We start from the raw sequence: 9445 nt of genomic DNA on the forward strand, positions 1-9445 counted from the left end.
CTACTTCCGGTCTGCATTGTAATTAAATTTGCGCAAAAACGCTACCCATATCACTAGGATTTTTTCACCACCTTACTCACTGTTTGTATTGTATTGTATATCTTTATTGTAATTTTCTGAGTATTCGCATACCCAGAGGAAACAAAAAATCGTTGCTCAACCAGTGTCCATTCAGTGTGCATGAAAAATAAATAGAAATTAAAAAAAAAAAAATACATGTATCATGAACAAATTTAACACTCTACTAAACATTCAACAGGCGTTCCGACCGGCAGCGGCACAACAGTGGCTCTGCTGCAGTGTGGGGGTTTGTGCGCGATACTTGGCAGGGGGCAAAGTCCATTTAGCAGTCTTATAGCCTGTGGGAAGAAGCTGAGGAGCATCCTGCTGGTTTTGCAGCTAATGCTCCTGTACCTCTTCCCAGATGGCAGGATGGAGAAAATGTTATGCGATGGGTGGTAAGGGTCTTTGATGATGGAGATGGCTCTGCTGATACATCTCTTCCTGTATATGTCCAGCAGGAAGGGGAGTGGAGCACCAATAATCCTGCTGGCGGTCTTCACTATCCTGTCTAGTTGGTGCCGTTCGTACGCCTTGCAGCTCCCGAACCAGGAAGTGATGCCGTAGGTCAGTGTGCTCTCGACAGTCCCCCTATAAAACGTCCGTAGGTGTGTAGTGGGGAGGCCTGCTTTACGTAGTCTTCGGAGAGGGTGAAGTCGCTGCTGGGCTCTTTTGACCAGAGCTGTGGTGTTGGCCATGGACGTCAGGTCATCAGACAGATGTAGTCCTAGGAACTTCATGCTGCTGACCCTTTCCACATCAGCTCCGTCGATGTGCAGAGGTGTACGGTGTTGTTTCCCCGCCCTCCTGAAGTCAACCACCATCTCCTTAGTTTTTCCCACATTAAGAATGAGGTTGTGGGATTTGCACCAACCTGTGAGCAGCTCCACCTCCATCCTGTACGCCGATTCATCATTGTCACTGATGAGACCCACCACTGTTGTGTCATCAGCGAACTTGTTGATGAAGTTGTTATCGAGTCTGGCAGTACAGTCGTGTGTCAGCAGACTAAACAGAAGGGGGCTTAGGACACAGCCTTGGGGTGAGCCAGTGCTCACAGCCAAAGATCGTAGAGGGACAAGATAGACCACTCCTCGAAAAACGCGTAGTATGACGTGTGTGACCGTCGACGCCATATTGTTAAGCATTTATTGGGCTGTAATGGCGTCCTCAGCTAAATCTACATCTCACTGCTCCGCTATCAACTGTTCTAATCGTAAATCTAAACGACCAGAGCTGTCATTCTTTAGGTTCCCCAATAAAAAAGAAAGGTAAGAATATATTATTATAATTTTCAGTCGATATTCTGTCGTGAAAATGTTATTTTCTGTTCTCCCATCAACAGCCATTGGGAAATGGGTTTGTCGGTACATTATAAAGTTATTAGACTTATGTTTAATAGATCTTTACTTACCATAATAATAAAGACAGTTTTAACACTTCTGTACATTTTAGGTTTTGTTCTTGTAAGGGATTTATTTCCAAAATATGGCCCGCGGACACATTAGGCCCAGTGGCCACGGGATTTTTCGAGCTCAGATTCGTGTCCGAGAATGCGGCGGCTGTTACCTATTATATCCCTCGAATTGCCGAGACATCACAAGCAAAGATCACAAGCCCGCCGTGATCACAAGCCCGCCCATTCAAATATTATACAACTCTGCTCTATCATCTTTGGGTGCAATGGTGGGTCGGGGGGTTAGGCGGCGGCGACCGCAATCAAAGATACGAGAGCAATCTATAATCTTTGGTCGGAATGGGACGGCTGTGCGTTATAATGTGCTATCGTTCCACTCCCTCTCCCCCTTCTCCCTCTCCCCCATCTCCCTGTCCCCCTTCTCCCTCTCCCCCCTTCTCCCTCTCCCCCCTTCTCCCTCTCCCCCCTTTTCCCCTTCTCCCTCTTCTCCCTCTCCCCATCTCCCTCTCCCCATCTCCCTCTCCCCATCTCCCTCTCCCCCTTCTCCCTCTCTTCTGTCTCCCCTCTCTTTCGATCTCTCTCTCCCCTCTTTTCTCTCGATCTCTCTCTCTCCCTCTCTTCTCTCGATCTGCCTCCCTTCCCTCTCTCCCTCCCTTACCTCTTCGTGAGAGTTGGCAGCTCTGCTATGCCTTGGGTCCAAAAGAGGATAGAAAGAAAATACTTAATGGTCTTTGTAAGAAGATTTTAATAAGCTCTTCTACATTTAAGGTAAATTGACATATTAGAGGCAAAATACATCTTCAACATACAGATCTCCACACAACTGAAAACAATTGCATTTAAGTGATATATCATCCATTGTTCAGGCATGTAGTTATGATCATCTTTCTTCTTATTAGTTAATCCTAAATGATATCTCCTGTAATTTCAGATGTCAACAGTGGGTCCAGAATACTCATCGACAAGATCTCCTGCACCGAACTGCAGAGTATTTGTCAAATAACTGCCGTCTTATGTACATTGTGTGAAATTGTGATTTGTTAACTGCACAAAACTAATGCAAATGGCGATACATGCCTGCATTTGGCCCATACCCCTCTAAACCTGTCCTAACCATCAAATAACCTAACAGAACTGTCATGAGGAAAGATTTAAAAGACTAGGCTTGTATTCACTGGAGTTTAGAAGGATGAGGGGGGATCTTATCATATTGTTTACAGTGTACTATGTTTACAGATTCTGTTGTGCTGCTGAAAGTAAGAATTTAATTGTTCTATCTGGGACAAGCTAGATGCAGGAAAATTGTTCTACATGACAATAAAACACTCTTGTTAGATGCAAGGGGATCTTATAGAAACATCTAAATGAATAAAAGGACTGAACAAGCTAGATACAGGAAAAATGTTCCCAATGTTGGGCGAGTCCAGAACCAGGGGCCACAGTCTTAGAACAAAGGGGAGGCCATTTAAGACTGAGGTGAGAAAAAACTTTTTCACCCAGAGAGTTGTGAATTTGTGGAATTCCCTGCCACAGAGGGCAGTGGAGGCCAAATCACTGGGTGGATTTAAGAGAGAGTTAGATAGACCTCTAGGGGCTAGTGGAATCAAGGGGTATGGGGAGAAGGCAGGCATGGGTTATCGATTGGGGCTGATCAGCCATGATCACAATGAATGGCGGTGTTGGGTCAAAGTGCCAAATGGCCTCCTCCTGCACCTATTTTCTATATTTCTAAAACACTCATCCAGCAATCCTCGAGCCCACCAGCTCATCCCGTAGTCAATTCATCAGCTTTTCCATAAGAACTTCCATCAGTTCTTGCAAAAGAATGACAATCAGCCAATCTCGATTACCCTCAGCCCATCAAGCAGTCCCTTAATTCGCACAGAAGTCTGAACTATTGAATGCTCACTGCATCTCTTTCCATGTCAGCAAGTTAATATCCAGCTGCATATGAACCATGTGAAAAATGAATAAATAGATGCATGTGGTGCAGTGATTTGTGCAGCACTATAGGCCTGGAGACCAAGAGGAGTTCACCATTGAACGGAGTTTGAACGGGGGGCTTGAGGCCCCCGACCGAGGAAGAACAAAAGGAAGGGACTTGAACTTTATTTCGCCTTCCATCACAGTGAGGAATGTGTAGGAGTCACTTTGGTGAATGTCCGTATTAAAATGTGTTTTTGAGTGCTGTTGCTTTTAATTGTATGACTGACCTGGCCAATGAAATTCCTCGTATATTGCAAGACATACTTGGAAAATAAAATCTGATTATGATTCTGAAAAGCCTTTCCCTTCCATACTCTTTCCTCTCTTTGATCTTTTTGCAGCTGACTGCCTTTCTGTACATGTTGCAAGAGATTGTCGCGGCATCCAGCATCCTCGGAGAATGTAGAATTAAAGGCAGTTTTAAAGATGGTTATTTGCCTCAAAATTGGGTTATTGTATCTCCAGAACCTCCCCAGAGGCTCTGGGAGACACAAGGTTCAAGAGGGAACACAAAAAACCTAATTAGGAAGAATATTAAGAGTAAGATTTTCAATTAAAATACTGTAATTGATGGAAACTTGCCTTTAAATTGGTTCCTGGATGAAACCCTGATGGTTCTCACATTGTCTCTTTAAAATTTACTCTCCTTTTCACACTTGCATTAAAACACACAGCCACCACCATTCACAGTGATACTGCCCGGCAGTCTCATAATTACAGTCTACACAGCTACCTTGACAGCCACACAAAATGATGTAAATAAAAATTGTTTTCCTGTTTAAGAAGTTCAATTGAGAATTATTTGAAATTGTGGGGGTTGATACAAAATACTGTTGACCCACAAATGTGTTGATATGAGACATTCACATTTAAAAAATCCATGTCGCAAAAAAAGCAAGAAGGTGCCCATGTTATTTGACCAACTTGCCAGATTAATTTAAATATACACAATACACAATACAATTTATTTGTCACTTGAACCTCATAGAGGTTGTTGGAGCCCCCGGCGTGCGCTAGAAAAGTGCCGCAGCCATTTAAGCCACGCCGGGCGATGATGTAAGGCCCCGCTCCAGGTCATCCTCGACCCCCGCTACTCGGGCGGAATAATTTGCCGTTGCGGAAGCCCCGAAAAGCGGTCTCCCAGCAGGGACCCGCAGGCTCCGATATTACTGTCTGCCAGGCCTGCGGTTGGAGCCTCCGAATCTCCGGGGCTCGGGTCACAGCAGCGCATGGGTACATATGTAGGTATGTATGCATTAGTTTTGCTCCTAATTCCCTTTTCAAAATCATTAATATATATGGTAAACAGTTGCAGCCCCAACACCAAGCCTTGTGGCAAAAAAATCCAGAAGATTAGTCAAACATGATTTTCCTTTCATAAATCCATGTTGACTTGGACAGATCCTTTTACTGCTATCCAAATGCCTCATTATTGCATCTTTAATAATTGACTCCAGCATCTTTCACACCACCAAAGTCGGGCTAACTGGTCTGTAATTTTCCGTTTTCTCTCACGCTCCTTTCTTGAAAAGTGGGATAGCATTAGCTATCCTCCAATCCACAGGAGCTGATCGTAAATCTATTGATCGTTGGAAAATGATAATATATATAAATATATATGTATGTGTATATATGCATGTATGTGTATATATGCATGTATATGTGTGTATATACGCATGTGTATATATATATATGTTTATATAGTATGTGTATATATGTATGCATATAAATGTATCAATATGTATGTGCATTTGTGTATGTGTGTGTATATATGTGTGTGTATAAATATATATATATGCATATATTTATTATTACTATATAATTATATATATAATTGCCTTTATGGTTTATGTATATCATCTTACAAGACAAATAAATTAATAGTGATGATTTAAATCAAAGTTGCTTCTGATACATGAGAATAAACTATTATCTCTAACTTGCCTCTCACACACAGACACACATTCATATAAATATATTAAATATATATACGTTAAATTTAATTTTTTGCAGTGTGTGTTAAAGCAATACAATGCAAGGGAAACTACACAAAGGAGGGGTCTGTTCCCGCTACAAGATACTTGAGGATCTTTGCTTTGGATCAAAGATTATAGCGGAGCTCTATAATCTTTGCTTTGAATCACAGCGGGTGGAATACCGGAAGTCGAGTGTCGCTGTAACAAATGGCGGCCGTGACGTTCCGTTGCGTACTACACGTCAGCCCATTGAATTTCGAAGGAGTGGTCTATCTTGTCCCTCTACGATCTTTGCTCACAGCTATGGTTTTTGATGTCCTACTGCCCACCCTGACTGTCTGCTGCCGTTGCGACAGAAAGTCCAGGACCCAGTTGCATGTGCCAGCATCAACCCCCAATAGCTCCAACTTCTCCACCAGCTGTTCATCTCTGCTCCAACACACTAAGTTTTGTTCCGATTGGTGAAATATGAGAAAAGTTATGAAGATTAAAGAAATCGTGAGATCAGCAGATTGGTTTTCTCGCCTGTCAGTCACCATGAACGTAACGCCCCTTACGGCACCCGCTAGAGAATAAAACCCTGGAGGCGGGGCTGAGTAAAGAAAGTTGTGTTGATTGAGTTCGCAGGAGTGGAGTTGGGAAAGCCGCATTGTATGTTAATACTGGCCAAATTAAAGATACCATAAAATGGAGGATCCCTGCACTTGTCAGAATTGCCTAACCCCTGTCAGCTGAAATTTACAGGTTTTGGATGGCATCAGCCAGTCTAGGCTCAGACTTGTTTCTCCTAAATTGATAAAATGTATAGCAGTTTTGCAAACAAACCCGAATTGCATCATTTCGATTGGATCGTTGCAAGGGCAATGTAAATAGTATAAATAATGTTGCGAGATGGTCATCTTGCTGGTTGATGATTGGTCGAAGTGTTGAGCCTTGGAGAAACTGTTTGAATCTCAGGGCACATGTTTCAATGTTTATTCTTCTTTGCTTCCTTCTAGAAGAGCCTTTTGAATACATTGTATTGGTCACTGTATTATTGGGTTAGTGAAATTTCTATCCTGTCCTGTGTTAATCGATATCTGTTATTGGACTGTATAGAGACCCCCATGTGGTTCGGCCCCTCAAGGTTCAGGTACCTATAAAAGGCTGCTCCCATGAGGTCCTGTTTTGATCTTCTGGGAGAACGCTTAGGATTGCGTGACCTTCTGGAGTGTCTCTGTTTGAACGAACGAGGCTAAGAGGGCTTGGTCAGGCAGATACAAGGATCGAACCCGCGGTGGTTAGGTATAGTAGTGGGAACTGTTATTGTGTTTTTCCAAAATAAAGTTTAGATGCTTCACTCAATATTTTATTGACTGAAACTAGACTGGCGGAAAGCTTAGAACAAGCTATTTACCAGTGGAGTCAGGAAAGCCGCTGTGTGGATTCATGAAAGCCGCTGTGTGGTCATGAGCTGCTGTGTGGTGCCGTGGCCGGTGGCCATGGAGTGGCGGCTCTCCCCCCCACACACCCCCTTCCCCCCTCCCCTCCCCCTCCCCTCCTCCCACACACCACCCTCCCCTCCACACACCCACACACCCCCTTTAACCCCACCCATTCCTCTCCCCTTCCCCCACACCCCCCACTCCCCCATAGCAGCCCACCCCCCCACACTACCCCACCTCCCCCCCACCCTCCTCCCCCCCCCACATCACCCTCCCTCCCTGACACCATCCCCCCCCCCCCCCCCACAGTACCCCACCTCCCCCACCCACCACTCCTCCTCCCCCATATCACCCTCCCTCCCTGACACCATCCACCCTCCCCCCACACCACCCCATCCCCCCCCACACCACCACCTCCCCCCCACACCAACCCCCCTCCACCAACCATGCCCCGTCCCCCACATCCCCCACTCCCACATACCAACCCCCTCCAACACACTACCCCACCTCCCTCACACCACTCCTCCTCCCCCACACCACCCTCCCTCCACCACACAGCCCCCACCAAACCAACCCCTCTCCCACACCAGGGTGGAATATTGCACTGGGGAATGGGTTGCATTGGGGGACCATCGATATCGATATTTTTCCCATCGATGAAAAATAAAGGAGTTATTAGTGTTTAAAAAATGTTGAGATTCTCTCTCCATAAGGCCACACCCCTTCCGGAAGGACTATAATACCCGGAAGTGTTGAGTGCCTCAGTCAATCTCTGCAAGATTGGGGAGCGAGAGGGTCACGTCTCTCAGTCTGAGCTGAACACATGTCTACTAAACTGTGAGTGACTGACCTTTCAGTGCCCTTAATGTGGCTTGAAAATATAGTTTGGAAGTGCTAAAGTTGTGTTGCCTTTGGTTTGGAAATGCTAAAGCTGTGTTGCCTATGGTTTGGAAATGCGAAGGTTGCCTTGGCCAATTAAAGTTGCCTTGCCCTAATTAAAGTTGCCTTGCCCTAATTAAAGTTGCCTTGCCTTCTATATAATTAATCTTGACCACTTCCTGCTGCACTGTACATTGATTTTTGAAAAACCACTGCCACTTATGGCTGTGAATTTTGGCCATCTTACTCAGATTCCCACTACACTGGTCAGGACAAGAGGATTTTTCCAATCGATTAAAAATAAAAGACTTATTAATGTTTAAAAATGTTGAGATTCTCTCTCCTGAAGGCTACACCCTTTCCAGAGAGACTATAGTCAAGTCAAGTCAAGTCAAGTCAAGTTTATTTGTCACATACACATACGAGATGTGCAGTGAAATGAAAGTGGCAATGCTCGCGGACTTTTGTGCAAAAGACAAACAACAAAACAACCAAACAAATTATAAACACAATCATAACACACATGTTCTTTTACATAATAAATAATAGAAGGATAAACGTTCTGTAGAGTTAGTCCCTGGTGAGAAAGGCGTTTACAGTCCGAATTGCCTCTGGGAAGAAACTCCTTCTCAACCTCTCCGTTCTCACTGCATGGCAACGGAGGCGTTTGCCTGACCGTAGCGGCTTGAACAGTCCGTTGCAGGGGTGGAAGAGGTCTCTCATGATTTTGTTTGCTCTGGAGTTGCACCTCCTGTTGTATAGTTCCTGCAGTGGGGTGAGTGAAGTTCCCATAGTGCGTTCGGCCGAACGCACTACTCTCTGCAGAGCCTTCTTGTCCTTGGCAGAGCAATTCCCGAACCAGATGGTAATGTTCCCGGACAAGATGCTTTCCACCGCCGCTGCGTAGAAGCACTGTAGGATCCTTGGAGACACTCTGAATTTCCTCAATTGCCTGAGGTGGTAAAGGCGCTGCCTTGCCTTACTCACCAGTGCTGAGGCGTGTGATGACCATGTCATATCCTCAGAGATGCGGACTCCCAGATATTTAAAACAGTTCACCCTATCCACAGGATCCCCATTTATACTCAATGGAGTGTACGTCCTCGGATGATGTGCCCTCCTAAAGTCCATGATCAGCTCCTTCGTTTTTTTGATGTTCAAGAGGAGGCTGTTCTCCTGGCACCAGAGTGCTAGATCAGCCACCTCCTCCCGGTAGGCCTTCTCATCATTGTCTGAGATCAGGCCCACCACCACAGTGTCATCAGCAAACTTAATTATTGAATTGGAGCTATAAAACCCGGATGTGTGGAGGTGCCTTAGTTCTCTGCAAGATGGGGGTGTGAGAGGTCACAATTCTCAGTCTGAGGTGTGAATAACACTGAACACATGTACACTAAACTGTGAGTAGTTTTACTGACCTGTCAGTGCCCTTAATCTTGTTTGAAAATGTAGTTTGAAAATGCAAAAGTGTTTTTTGGTTTGAGAATGCTAAAGTTGCCTTGCCGTCTATATAATTAAAAGTATAATCTTGACCACTTCCTGTTTGCGCTGTATATTGATTTTAGGGAAAATGCTACCACACACGACTGGTATTTTTGGCCATTGTCCCCCTCCGCTCATCAGGTGCCGAGGATTTTTCCCATCGATGAAAAATTAAAGAGTTATTAGTGTTTAAAATTTTTTGAAATTCTCTCTCCTGTCAA

At 44.7% G+C, this 9445-nt stretch overlaps 1 long non-coding RNA gene across 1 annotated transcript; it reads left to right on the forward strand.

Annotated features, from left to right (window-relative positions):
• Positions 1 to 1113: 1113 nt before the first annotated feature.
• On the forward strand, positions 1114 to 3971 carry LOC129696136 (uncharacterized). Its single transcript, XR_008723279.1, has 2 exons — positions 1114 to 1331; positions 2409 to 3971. It is a non-coding gene; the product is annotated as an uncharacterized LOC129696136 (long non-coding RNA).
• Positions 3972 to 9445: the final 5474 nt, after the last annotated feature.

This window comes from Leucoraja erinacea, chromosome 4, assembly GCF_028641065.1.
Source record: "Leucoraja erinacea ecotype New England chromosome 4, Leri_hhj_1, whole genome shotgun sequence".
Taxonomy (NCBI): Eukaryota; Metazoa; Chordata; class Chondrichthyes; order Rajiformes; family Rajidae; genus Leucoraja; species Leucoraja erinaceus.